The 14,643-nt window shown below is 40.3% G+C and overlaps 1 non-coding gene across 1 annotated transcript; it reads left to right on the top strand.

The window, feature by feature from the left end:
• Positions 1 to 1,160: 1,160 nt before the first annotated feature.
• On the top strand, positions 1,161 to 1,268 carry LOC130953479 (small nucleolar RNA R71). Its single transcript, XR_009075649.1, has one exon. It is a non-coding gene; the product is annotated as a small nucleolar RNA R71 (small nucleolar RNA).
• Positions 1,269 to 14,643: the final 13,375 nt, after the last annotated feature.

The following is a 14,643-nucleotide window of genomic DNA, read 5'->3' as shown; positions in this document are numbered from 1 at the left end:
TTTTTGAATATTTCTACCATTTTAGGATCAGGTTCCAGCTGCTTCCTAGGCTTCCTTGCAAGTTGTGGAAATGGAATGGGAGTAGTGTTTTCTGTGGTGCCTGCACCTTTTTGTGCTTCTTCCTGTGGTTGAGCTATCTCTTCTTCAGCTATGTCCTGTATATCCTCTTCCTCTTCAACATCTTCGATTTCTACCACCTCTTCAGCTGAGGCGTATTCTGGTGAGCTTGGTTTCTCCTGATTCCTCTCCTGCAGTGTGGTCCCGGACCTCAGGGTGATGGCATTAATGCCTCCCTTTGGATTGGGTAATGGTTGAGAGGGGATTCCAATGGTGCTTGAAGGTTGGTTACTGGAATTTTGTGCTGAACCAAGTTGTGTCATAAAAGCTTGCAGAGTAGAGGTGAAACCATTCAGATTGGCGTTAATACTGTTCACGATGGTATTTTCCATGGCCAGTTGTCTTTTCTCAAAAGCTTGTAATAAATCTTCATTAGAAGATACAGAAGAATGAGTAAATTGAGAGGTTTGCTGCTGATTGTTCGGTGGTCCTTGGTTTTGCCTCAGGTGAGGTACTCGGTAAGGTTGATTTTGCTACTTGTTGTTGTAATTATTCCACCTCTGATTTCCCTGATTATCTCTGCCTCCCCTATTATTGTTGTCCCTCCAATTCTGGTTTGAATTGTCCTGCCATCCATGGTTATTATTTCCACTTTGATTGTACCCTTGGTTGGGGCGGTCATAGAAGTTTTGAGTGGATGCCACCATGTTGTCTTCTTGTTGGAGCTGCGGGCATTCATCAGTATAATGACTGTAATCAGCACAAATTCTGCAAATTCTTTGTGGAACTAGTTGTTGGTTTTGCTGCGGTTGAGTTTGCATAGCTTGTTGATTTAACTGTATTTGCTTCAGCAGGTTGGTCATTTCACAGATGCTTCGATTTAGAGCCGCAGTCTCTATGCCAGAAGATACTTCTGCAACGGCCCTTGAACGGCCTTGCTTCTGTCTGTGGTTCCGAGTAGATTCAGCTAAATCACTGATCAATTGCCAAGCTTCATCAGTGGTCTTGTACTTCTTCATAGACCCATTGCTGGCACTTTCCAATGTGGTCTTATCTTGGGATCTCATACCTTTTGTGATATAGTTGAGTAGCACGATCTTGTCAATCATGTGGTGGGGGCATGCTTCCAGAAGATTATTGAAGCACTCCCAGTATTCAAAGAGAGTCTCATTGTCATCCTGAACAATTGTAGAGATATCCTTCCTCAGTTTATCAGTAACTTCAGATGGAAAGAATTTCTCCAGAAACTCCTTTCTGAGTGTATCCCAGTTGGATACATTTGCTAGAGGTTAAATGTAGTATCACTCTCTTGCTTTTCCCTCAAGAGAGAATGGAAAAGCTTTCAGCAGAATTGAAGTTTCATCAGTGCCATCACGCCTGACAGTAGAACAGGCTGCCTGAAAATCTCTCAAGTGCTTGACAGGCTCTTGAGCAGGTAGGCCATGAAACTTGGGCATCAAATTTAGCAGTGCGGTCTTTATTTCAAAATCCGTAGCTACCGCTGGATGATGCGCTTGAAACGGTTGCATTGTAAAATCAGGAGCTCCTCCTCCTGAATGGTAACTCTTCTAGCTGCCATGTTTTCTGCATGTAAAACAACCGAATTAGTAGAACGGGAGCTGGTTTCTTCCTCAGATTCACTTTCAGATCCGCCCTCAGAGCGGACTAACCTACGCTGTTCACACCTTATTTGTGAAATTGTTCTTTCAATTTTAGGATCGAATATTAGCAAGCGCGGATCAGGAAGTGAACGTGTCATTTGACAGAAGAAACATGCAGCACATAGTAGCAAAATTAAATAAAATGCAAGTAAATAAATTCTAATTAATAAAATTAGCACTCTATTGCAACTCCCCGGCAACGGCGCCAAAAATTGATGGAGTGCAGAAACTGGTGAATTAAAAATTTATTAAAATGGTTACGTTGCAAGTATAGTTCTTAAAATTTATCAAATATGTCACAGAAAGTTTAAATTAAAATTACTGGGAGTTTTAAGTCCCAGCTCGTCTCCCAACGAGTTGTAGAAAAGTGTGCTGTTTTATTAATCAGATATTCCAAAAAATTGAGCTAAGTAAATTGGGATTTAAATTGAGGAATTTTAAATAATATAAATAAAAGCCTTGACTGGGAATTGATTGGTTAGAATCTCTATCATTGATGGAATGATTTTTAAGATTGATTTATAATTAATGGTTACTCTGTTTGGTTATCCCTTACTAGGTAAGGGAAAGTCAAACAAGTTAGAATGCCAGATCTGTTCACGAGTTACAACCCACTTAGTTCAAAGGGATTGGCGTTGGTGACAGGATAGCAATCCAACAATTAACCCAACTACAAATTTTTTTTCTTCAATCCTTCCAACTCAAGAGTTCCTTTTAATCAATTCCCCCATCAAGTAATGAAACTACTCACGCTTTGTAAATAAAGAATCCATGGCACATGAAAGGGAATTAAAAGAAGACATGATTATTGGAATTGAAATTAAATTAAAAAGAAATAATCCTTGCATTAATTAATCATAAAAGTATCTGAATGACAAAATTGAACATAACAAAGAACATGGAAGAATAAAACCAAGTTAAGAGAACAAACTAGAGTGATGAAGTCTTGATGAGAAAATAACTCTTCTCAATGTTCCAATGCTAAGACCAATTGAAAGTTAAAATTCTAAAAGCTATAGAGAGAAAACCTAAGAGAGTGAAAAACTAGATCTAAAACTACTGAATGAATGTGTCTCCGTTGTTTCTGCATATTCTCCGACTCTAGTCTGCTGTTCCGGGCCGAAAACTGGGCCGAAATAGGGTCCAAAATCGCTGGTTTCGAATTCTGCAGATTATGCAGATCGCGCATGTCACGCGATCGCGTAGTCCATGCGGACGCGTTGCTTGCGCTTTTCCTCTTCACGCGTTCGCGTCATCCAAGCTACCGCGTTGCTTGTGCTTTCCAATCCGCACGGCCGCGCAAGCCATGCGGTCGCGTCACCGCGATTTGCGCTCCTTCGCGCGGTCGCGTGTGCCATGCGACCGCGTCACTTTTCACTGGTTATCTCCTCAAATTCTTGTGTTCCTTCCATTTTTGCTAGCTTCCTCTCCAATCTCCGTCTCATTCATGCCCTATAAAGCCTGAAACACTTGACACACAGATTACGGCATCGAATGGAATAAAGGAGAATTAAAATTAAATAATTAAAGTCTCTAGGAAGCAATTTTCAAACATGTAATAAATTCAGGAAGGAAATCAAAATGCATGCTAAATTGATGAATAAGTGGGTAAGGATCATGACAAAACCACACAATTAAACACAATATAAACTATAAAATAGTGGTTTATCAGATTCCTTGATCATAATCTTCGTGGTATAAGCTGGAACCCATTGGCGGCCACTCTTGAGAATCCGGAAAGTATAAACCTTGTCTGTGGCATTCCGAGTAGGATTCAAGGATTGAATGACCGTGATGAGCTTCAAACTCACAATTGTTGGGCGTAGTGACAAACGCAAAAGAATCAATGGATTCTATTCCAACATGATCGAAAACCGACAGATGATTAGTCGTGCTGTGATAGAGCATTTGGACCATTTTCACTGAGAGGATGGGAAGTAGCCATTGACAACGGTGATGCCCTACATACAGCTTGCCATGGAAAGGAGTATGAAGGATTGAAGGAAGGCAGTAGGAAAACAGAGATTCAACAAGGACAAAGCATCTCCATACACTTATCTGAAATTCCCACTAATGATTTACATAAGTAACTCTATCTTTATTTTATGCTTTATTTATTATTATTTTCGATAACCATTATAATCATTTAAATAAGCCTAATTGATATTTACAAGATGACCATAGCTTGCTTCATACCAACAATCTCCATGGGATCGACCCTTACTTACGTAAGGTTTATTACTTGGACGACCCAGTGCACTTGCTGGTTAGTTGTGCGAAGTTGTGAAGAATGTGAGTGAACCATAGTAGTGTGCACCAAGTTTTTTGAGCCATTATTAAAAAGTGTTCGAGTTATAAAAAGAGTAAATCATAATTTTGCCTATCATTGGGCGCAGTGACAGTGTGCAAAAGGATCGATGGATCTTATTCCGACACGATCGAGAACTGACAGCTGATTAGCCATACGGGAAACCGTAGCGGACATGTTTTCACTGAGAGGACGGATGGTAGCCATTGACAACGGTGATCCTCCAACATACAGCTTGCCATGGAAGGGAGTATGCAAGATTGGATGAGGACAATAGGAAAGTAGAGGCTCAGAGGGAATAAAGCATCTCTATACGCTTATCTGAAATTCCCACTAATGAATTGCGTAAGTATCTCTATCCTATTTTATGTTTTATTTCTCTTTTAATTATCAAAACCTTATAACCATTGGAATCCGCCTGACTGAAATTTACAAGATGACCATAGCTTGCTTCAAGCCGACAATCTCAATGGGATCGACCCTTACTCCCGTAAGGTATTACTTGGACGACCCAGTGCACTTGCTGGTCAGCTATGCGGAGTTGTGAAAAGTGTGAATCACGATTTCGTGTACCAAATTTTTGGCGCCGTTGCTGGGGATTGTTCAAGTTTGGACAACTGACGGTTCATCTTGTTGCTTATATTAGGTAACTTTCTTTTTTTTATTTATTTTGTTTTGTTCTTAAGAATTTTTAAGAATGAATTTTAGAGTTTCAGATGATGCTTTTATCATCACATGAGCTAGTTGATTCTCATCAATTTGGTTGTTGTATGTAATGTCCTGCTGAAGCTTGGCTAGCCATGTCTAATCTTTTTAGACTGAAGCTTTAGACTAACATTGCACGATTCCTGAAATTCGTATTAAAAATTTTGAATTTCTTTATTTTCTTTTTCAAAAAAAATTTCAAAAATTTTTTTTTTATAAAATCAAAAATTTTTTGTGTTTCTTGTTTGAGTCTAGAGTCAAAATTTAAGTTTGGTGTCAATTGCATGTCTTTATTCTTCTTGCATTTTTCGGAAGTGTGTTCTTGTGTTCTTCATTGATCTTCAAGTTGTTCTTGACGATTTTCTTTGTCTGATCTTTAAATTCTCTTATTTTGTGTCTGTTGTTGTTTCTCATGTGCATTCTTAATTTGTTAGTGTCTCTAGTATGAAAATTTCTAAGTTTGGTGTCTTGCATGTCTTTCTTTTCTTAAAAATTTTCAAAAATATGTTCTTGATGTTCATGATGATCTTCATAGTGTTCTTGATGTTCATCTTGACATTCAAACTGTTCTTGCATGCATTCCTTGTTTTGATCTTAGTTTTTCATGTTTAATTTCATTCTATTGTTTTTCTCTCTCATCATTAAAAATTAAAAAAAAATTCAAAATTATGTCTTTTCAAGTCAATAATACACAGAATTGAAGATTCAAAACATACAGTAGAGGAATCATAGAGAAAAAGCTGGGCATTCAGATCAACCCAGTAAAGAAGGACTTCTGGCGTTTAAACGCCAGCCAAGGTACCTGGCTGGGCATTTAACGCCCAAGGAGGTAGCCAAGTGGGCGTTAAACGCCAGAATGGATACCATTCTGGGCGGTTAATGCCAGGATAACACCAAGGAGGTAATCTTGTTTTGAATTCAAATCTTTTTTAATTTTTCAAGTTTTAAAACTAATTTTTCAAAATCCTATCTTTTTCATATCCTCTCCTATCAATCATATCTTTTTTAAAATCAAATCTTTTTCATTTTTCTTCTTAATATTTTCGAAAACAAATTTTAAAAATTGATTTTCAAAATATCTTTTCTTATTCTTATTTCATATTTTCGAAAACGTTGCTAACAATTAAGGATTTGATTCAAAAAAGTTTCTAGTTTGTTACTTTCTTGTTAAGAAAGGTTTAACCTTTAAATTCTAGAATCATATCTTTTAGTTTCTTGTTAGTCAAGTAATCAACTTTAATTTTAAAAATCAAATCTTTTTCAATCATATATTTTCAAACACATCCTTTTCAATCATATCTTTTTAAATCATATCTTTTTTAGATCACATCTTTTTCAAATTTTAATTTCAAAATCTTCTTCTAACTACTTATCTTTTCAAAACTTACTCTTTCTTATCTTTTTCAAACCCACCTAACTACCTTTTTCACTTCTCAATTTTGGAAACCACTAACAACGTTTTCAAAAATCTTTTTAATTAACTAATTGTTTTAACTTCCAATTTTATTCTATTCCTTTCTTAATTTTCGAACACTAACTAATTTTTAAAATAAAAACAAAATATTTTTCCTTTTTCTTTTATTCAATATTCGAATTTCTTCTCTCTCCCATCTCTTTCTATTTAATTACTAACACTTATCCACCTTTAATAATTCGGACCTCTCCCTCTCTATAAGTTCGAATTTTTCTCTCTACCTCATCCTTTTATTCTTCTTTTCCTCTAACACATCAAGGAATCTCTATATTGTGACGTAGAGGATTCCATACTTTCTTTTTTTCTTCTCTTTCATATGAGTAGGAACAAAGATAAAGACATTCTTGTTGAAGCTGATCCTGAACCTGAAAGGACTCTGAAGAGGAAGCAAATAGAAGCTAAAGCACAAATCTTTGGAGAGGACCTGACAGAAATTTTTGAAAAAGAAGAAGACATGGCAGCCGAAAATAACAACAATGCCAACAATGCACGGAAGATGCTGGGTGACTATGCTGCACCAACTTCCAATTTCTATGGAAAAAGCATCTCAATTCCTGCCATTGGAGCAAACAACTTTGAACTTAAGCCTCAATTAGTTTCTCTAATGCAGCAGAACTGCAAGTTTCATGGACTTCAATCAGAAGATCCTTATCAGTTCTTATCTGAATTCTTGCAGATCTTTGATACTGTTAACACCAATGGGGTTGATCCCGAGGTCTACAGACTTATGCTTTTCTCCTTTGCTGTGAGAGACAGAGCTAGGACATGGTTGGACTCCCAACCTAGAGAAAGCCTGAACTCTTAGGATAAGCTGGTCAATACTTTCTTGACCAAATTCTTTCCACCTCAAAAGATGAGTAAGCTCAGAGTGGATGTCCAAACCTTCAGACAAAAGGAAGGTGAATCCCTTTATGAAGCTTGGGAAAGATACAAGCAATTAACCAAACGGTGTCCTTCGGACATGTTGCCCGAATGGAGCATCATATGTATATTCTATGATGGTCTGTCTGAGTTATCCAAGATGTCATTGGACCACTCTGCTGGTGGATCTCTTCATCTAAAAATGCCTGCAGAAGCTCAGAAACTCATTGAAATGGTTACAAATAACCAGTTCATGTACACTTCTGAGAGAAATCCTGTGAATAATGGGGTGACTCAGAGGAAAAAAGTTCTTGAGATTGATACTCTGAATGCCATATTGGCTCAGAACAAAATATTGACTCAATAAGTCAATATGATTTCTCAGAATCTGACTGGATTGCAAGTTGCATCCGGCAGTATTAAAGAAGCCTTCTCTGAAGGAGAGGCTTTTGACCATGAGAATCCTGTAATGGAAGAGGTGAATTACATGGGAGAATCCTATGGAAACACCTATAATCCTTCATGGAGGAATCACCTAAATTTCTCATAGAAGGATCAACAGAAGCCTCAACAAGGCTTCAATAACAATAATAGTGGGGCAATAGCAAGCTTTTCCCATCATCTTCTCGGCAACAGATAGAGAATTTTGAGCATAGCCTCTCTAGCTTAGCAAACATAGTCTCTGATCTATCTAAGACCACCCTCAGCTTCATGACTGAGGCACGGTCCTCCATAAGAAATTTGGAGGCACAAGTGGGTCAGCTGAGTAAAAGAATTACTGAAACTCTTCCTAGTACTCTCCCAAGCAATACAGAAGAGAATCCAAAAAGAGAGTGCAAGGCCATTAATACAGAGGAGGACGTGATTCACAGTAAGGAAGACCTCATTTGACGTCCACTGGACTACAAGAAGTCCCCTATTGAGGAACCACAGGAATCTGAAGCTCATCTAGAGACCATAGAGATTCCATTGAACCTACTATTACCATTCATGAACTCTGACGAATATTCTTCCTCTGAAGAGGACAAAAATGTTACTAAAGGGCAAGTTGTTCAATATTTAGGAGCAATCATGAAGCTGAATACCAAATTATTTGGTAATGAGACTAGGGAGGATAAACCTCCATTGCTCATCAATGAACTAAGTGCATTGGTTCAGCTGAAGTTACCTCAAAAGAAAGAGGATCCCGGAAGGTTCTTGATACCTTGCACCATAGGCACCATGACCTTTGAAAAGGCTTTGTGTGACCTACGATCAAGTATCAACCTCATGCCACTCTCCGTAATGGACAAACTATGGATCCTTGTGGTACAAGCTGCAAGAAACTCACTAGAGATGGTAGACAAATCAAAGAAACAGGCTTATGGACTTGTAGAGTATGTCCTGGTAAAGTTTGAAGACCTTTACATCCCTGCTGATTTCATAATCCAAGGCACTAGAAAGGTTGAGGATGAATCTATCATCCTTGGAAGACCCTTCCTAGCCACAGCAAAGGCTGTGATTGATGTAGACAGAGGAGAGCTAGTCCTTCAAGTGAATGAGGACTACCTTGTGTTCAAGGCACAAGGATCTTCTTCTGTAAACATAGGGAAGAAGCATGAAAAGCTTCATTCAATTCTCTCCATGCAGAGTCAAATAGAGCCCCCGCACTCAAACTCTAAGTTTAGTGTTGGGAGGCCACAATCATGCTCTGAGCACCTGTGAAGCTCTGTAAGAGCTTCCTGTCAAGCTATTGACATTAAAGAAGCACTTATTGGGAGGTAACCCAATTTTTTTTATCTATATTAATTACTCTTTTATTTTGCTTTCCATTGTTATGTTTTCTTTAGGATGATGATCATGTGGAGTCATAAAAACAACTGCAAAAATTAAAGCAAAATCAAAAATAGCATCAAAAATAGCACACCCTGGAGGAAGAACTTACTGGCGTTTAAACGCCAGTAAGGATACCAAAATGGGCGTTTAATGCCCAGCCTGGCACCATTCTGGGTGTTTAAACGCCAGAAATGGACAGCAGTTTGGCGTTTAAACGCCAGAACTGGCAGGCAAACTGGCATTTAAACGCTAGTAAATGTATAAAAATGGGCGTTTAAACGTCCAGTCTGGCACTTTTCTGGTGTTTAAACGCCAGAATAGGGCAGCAGACTGGCATTTAAATGCCAGAAAAGGGCATAAGCCTGGCGTTTAAATGCCAGGATTAGCACTCAGAGGACGTTTACACGCCAGAATGGTGCAGGGATGAGAAATCCTTGACACCTCAGGATCTGTGGACCCCACAAGATCCCCACCTATATCAACTCACTCTCTTTCTTCTTCACACATTCCAATAACACCCTTCCCCAAATATACCTCCCCTATCAAATCCTACCCTCTTTCCCATATTCTCTTCACCACTCACATCCATTCCCTAATTCCCATAAACCCATCATACAACCCACCTACCCCCACCCACTCAAATTCAAACCATTTCCCTCCCAAACCCAGCCCCTAATACACAAACACTACCTCTCTCCCTACTCCTATATAAACCCCTCATCCCTCCTTCATTTTCACACATCATAAACACTTCTTTCCCCCCTTGGCCGAACCACTCACAACCCTCCATCTCCTCTATTTTCTTTTTCTTCTCCTCTATTCTTTCTTCTCTTGCTCGAGGACGAGCAAACATTTTAAGTTTGGTATTGTAAAAAGCGTTGCTTTTTGTTTTCTATAACCATTAATGGCACCTAAGGCCGGAGAAACCTCAAGGAAGAGGAAAGGAAAGATAATTTCTTCCACCTCCGAGTCATGGGAGATGGAGATGTTCATCTCAAAGGCCCATCAAGACCACTTCTATGAAGTTGTAGCCAAGAAGAAGGTGATCCCCGAGGTCCCCTTCAAGCTCAAAAGGAGCGAATATTCGGAGATCCGACATGAGATTAGGAGAAGAGGATGGGAAGCTCTCACTAATCCCATTCAACAAGTCGAAATCTTAATGGTTCAAGAGTTCTATGCTAATGCATGGATCACAAAGAACCATGATCAAATTATGAACCCGAACCCAAAGAATTGGCTCACAATGGTTCGGGGGGAAATACTTAGATTTCAGTCTGGAAAATGTAAGGCTGGCATTCAACTTGCCAATGATGTAAGGAAATGCACGCCCCTACACATGAAGGGTCAACTATGATTAAAGGTTCGACCAAGTCCTCATGGACATATGTGTAGAAGGAGCTCAATGGAAGAGAGACTCCAAAGGCAAGCCGGTTCAACTGAGAAGGCTTGACCTCAAACCCAGAGCTAGAGGATGGTTAGAGTTCATCCAACGCTTTATTATTCCTACTAGCAACCGGTCCGAAGTAACTGTGGATCGGGCCATCATGATCCATAGCATCATGATTGGAGAAGAAGTGGAAGTTCATGTGATCATACCTCTAGAACTGTACAAAGTGGCTGACAAGCCCTCCACTTTGGCAAGGTTAGCCTTTCCTCATTGAAGAGGACAAGGCCATCACTAAAAAGAGGATAGAGCAAACAAGAGAGCCCACTCATTGACCTCAACAAACGCATGAGGAAGTCCCTTATCAAGAAATCCTTGAGATACCTCAAGGGATGCATTTTCCTCAACATAACTATTGGGAACAACTCAACACTTCTCTAGGAGATTTGAGTTCCAACATGGAGCAACTAAGGATGGAGCACCAAGAACATTCCATCATCCTCCATGAAATTAGAGAAGACCAAAGAGCCATGAGGGAAGAACAACAAAGGCAAGGAAGAGACATTGAGGAGGTCAAGCACTCCATAAGATCTTCAAGAGGAAGAACTAGCCACCATCACTAAGGTGGACCCGTTCTTTAATTTTCTTGTTCTTATTTTTCTGTTTTTCAATTTTTTATGCTTTATGTTTGTCTATGTTTGTGTCTTCATTACATGATCATTAGTGTTTAGTGTCTATGCCCTGAAACTATGAATAATTCCATGAATCCCTTACCTTTCTTAAATGAAAAATGTTCCTAATTACAAAAGAACAAGAAATACATGAATTTCAAATTTTATCTTGAAATTAGTTTAATTATTTTGATGTGGTGGCAATACTTTTTGTTTTCTGAATGAATGCTTGAACAATGCATATTTTTTATAGTGAAGTTTATGAATGTTAAAATTGTTGGCTCTTGAAAGAATGATGAACAAAGAGAAATGTTATTGATAATCTGAAAAATCATAAAATTGATTCTTGAAGCAAGAAAAAGCAGTGAATAACAAAGCTTGCAAAAAAAAAAAAGAAAAAAAGTGGCGAAAATTAAAAGAAAAAATAAAGAGAAAAAGAAAAAACAAGCAGAAAAAGCCAATAGCCCTTTAAACCAAAAAGCAAGGGTAAAGAGGATCCAAGGCTTTTAGCATCAGTGGATAGGAGGGCCCAAAGGAATAAAATCCTAGGCTAAGTGGCTAAATCAAGCTGTCCTTAACCATGTGCTTATGTCATGAAGGTCCAAGTGAACAGCTTGAGACTGAGTGGTTAAAGTCGTGATCCATAGCTTATGTATTTTCATCACTTATGTATTTTCAACGATGGAGTTTCTACACACCATAGCTTAAGTTGTGGAGCTCTGCTGTTCTTGGAGTATTAATGCAAAGTACTACTGTTTTTCTATTCAATTTATGCTTATTCTTATTCTAAGATATTCATTCGTACCCAAGAACATGATGAATGTGATGAATATGTGACGCTCATCACCATTCTCAACCTATGAACGCGTGCCTGACAACCACTCCGTTCTACATGAAAACAAGCTTGAATGTATATCTCTTGGATTCCTGGTTCACGACGCATGGTTGCCTCTCCTGACAACAGAGCCTTCCATTCCATGAGATCAAAGTCTTCGTGGTATAAGCTAGAATCAATTGGCAGCATTCTTAAGTTCCGAAAAGTCTAAACCTTGTCTGTGGTATTCTGAGTAGGATTTGGGATGAGATGACTATGACACGCTTCAAACTCGTGACTGTTGGGCGCAGTGACAGTGTGCAAAAAGATCGATGGATCTTATTCCGACATGATCGAGAATCGACAGCTGATTATCCATGCGGGAAACCGTAGCGGACATGTTTTCACTGAGAGGACGGATGGTAGCCATTGACAACGGTGATCCTCCAACATACAGCTTGCCATGGAAGGGAGTACGCAAGATTGGATGAGAACAATAGGAAAGTAGAGGCTCAGAGGGAACAAAGCATCTCTATACGCTTATCTAAAATTCCTATCAATGACCATAGCTTGCTTCAAGCCGACAATCCCCGTGGGATCGACCCATACTAACGTAAGGTATTACTTGGACGACCCAGTGCACTTGCTGGTCAGCTATGCGGAGTTGTGAAAAGTGTGAATCACGATTTCGTGTACCATATTTCTAAACTCCAAAGTAAATGAGGTTCAAGCCTAGAGTTTCACTAATCTAAACATGGTAAGATTATGCAAACTATTCCACTACATTAATGATCCATAACCTCAGTTTTCCACCATACATCTTAGCATATCTCTCTTTCAGTATCACAGTCCAACATCATATGATTCAGTAATCCAGCAATAACAAACACAAGTAATAGGGTGCAAACACAATCAAGAGCAATTACAAAATATATAGTAATTAGCAGTTATACAGAGATATACACATAATTCATGCCTATCCTACTGGCCATGAGCTCCTGTGTCGGTTAAACTGCTAGAACCCAACACACCCGGTAGCTAACCTGGACATTGTCTCTTTGTTATATCTTAGCATATCAGTTGGCCGTTAGAAGGAGAGTGCCATGTTACCATGCAACCAGAGAGAACCACAAAACAAGAAAGATTAACCACCACCCTTATTTTGGCATAGCTCAGTTGTAACAGCCAAGACCGCCCACTAGCACGATATTATTCGCTTTGGCATACAAGGCCTCACGATTTTGCCTTTGACGATAAGGAAGATAGCCGAAGCCGCCCACACTCACTTGTCAAAACGCGTAATGCCAGGGAGAGGTATCCACACCCTTATAAGGCATGCTTTGTTCCCCTCCCCAACCGATGTAGGACCTGGCTCTGATACCATCTATAATAGCCCAGACCATTCGCAAGTACGATATTGTCCACCTTGTCACACAAGGCCTCACAGTTTTGCCTTTGATGATAAGGATTATAACCGAAACCCCCACACTCACTCGTCAAAATGCGTCATGCTAGAGAGAGGTATCCACACCCTTATAAGGCATGCTTTGTTCCCCTCCCCAACCGATGTGGGACCTTACAATCCTCCCCCCTAAGGGAGCCCAGCGCCCTCGCTGGCACATCGATCCGAGTTTCGGCTCTAATACCATCTGTAACAGCCCATTCCACCCTCTAGCACGCTATTGTCTGCTTTGGCACACAAGGCCTCACAGTTTTGCCTTTCACGATAGGGATGATAGCCAAAGCCCCCCACACTCACTCGTCAAAACGCGTCATACTAGGGAGAGGTATCCACACCCTTATAAGGCATGCTTCGTTCCCCTCTCCCAACCGATGTGGGACCTTACAAACCACCCCCTAAGGGTTGCTGTTGGAGAAAAGTATTTTGACGGGCAAGTGTGAAGGTGATTTGTAACAACCCAAATCACCCGCTAGCACGATATTGTCCACTTTGACACATAAGGCCTCACGATTTTGCCTTTGATGATAGGGATGATAGTCAAAACCCCCCAGACTCACTCGTCAAAACACGTCATGCTAGGGAGAGGCATCCACACTCTTAGAAGGCATGCTTGGTTGCCCTCCTCAACCGATGTGGGACCTTACCATCCACCCCCATAAGGGAACCCAGCGTCCTCAGGCCCTAGCTGGCACATCGATCTGAGCTTTGGCTCTGATACCATCTGTAACAGTCCAGATCACCCGCTAGCATGATATTGTCCGCTTTAGCAGACAAGGCCTCACGGATATGCCTTTGACGATAAGGATGATAGCCGAAGTCCCCCGCACTCACCTGTCAAAATGCGTCATGCTAGAGAGATGTATCCACACCCTTATAAGGCATGCTTCCTTCCCCTAAGGGAGCCCAGGGCCCTCACTGGCACCTCGATCCAGGCTCTGGCTCTGATACTATCTGTAACAGCCCAGATCACCCGCTAGTGTGATATTGTTCGCTTTGACAGACAAGGCCTCATAGTTTTGCCTTTGACGATAGGGATTATAGCCAAAACCCACCACAGTCACTCGTCAAAATGCGTTATGCTAGGGAGAGGTATCCACACCCTTATAAGGCATGCTTCGTTCACCTCCCCAACCGATGTGGGACCCAGCTCTGATACCATCTGTAACATCCCAGATCATCTGCTAGCACGATATTGTCTGTTTTGTTACACAAGGCCTCATAGTTTTGCCTTTGACAATAAAGGGTATAGCCGAAGCCCCCCACACTCACTCGTCAAAACGCGTCATGTTAGGGAGAGGTATCCACACTCTTATAAGGCATGCTTCGTTCTCCTCCTCAACCGATGTGGGACCTTTCAGTCCACCCCCCTAAGGGAGCCCAGGGCCCTCGCAGGCACATCGATCCGAGTTTCGGCTCTAATCCCTCTGAAAT

The sequence above is a fragment of the Arachis stenosperma genome, chromosome 9 (genome assembly GCF_014773155.1).
Source record: "Arachis stenosperma cultivar V10309 chromosome 9, arast.V10309.gnm1.PFL2, whole genome shotgun sequence".
NCBI lineage: Eukaryota > Viridiplantae > Streptophyta > Magnoliopsida > Fabales > Fabaceae > Arachis > Arachis stenosperma.
This window is presented reverse-complemented; position numbering and strand designations above follow the sequence as displayed.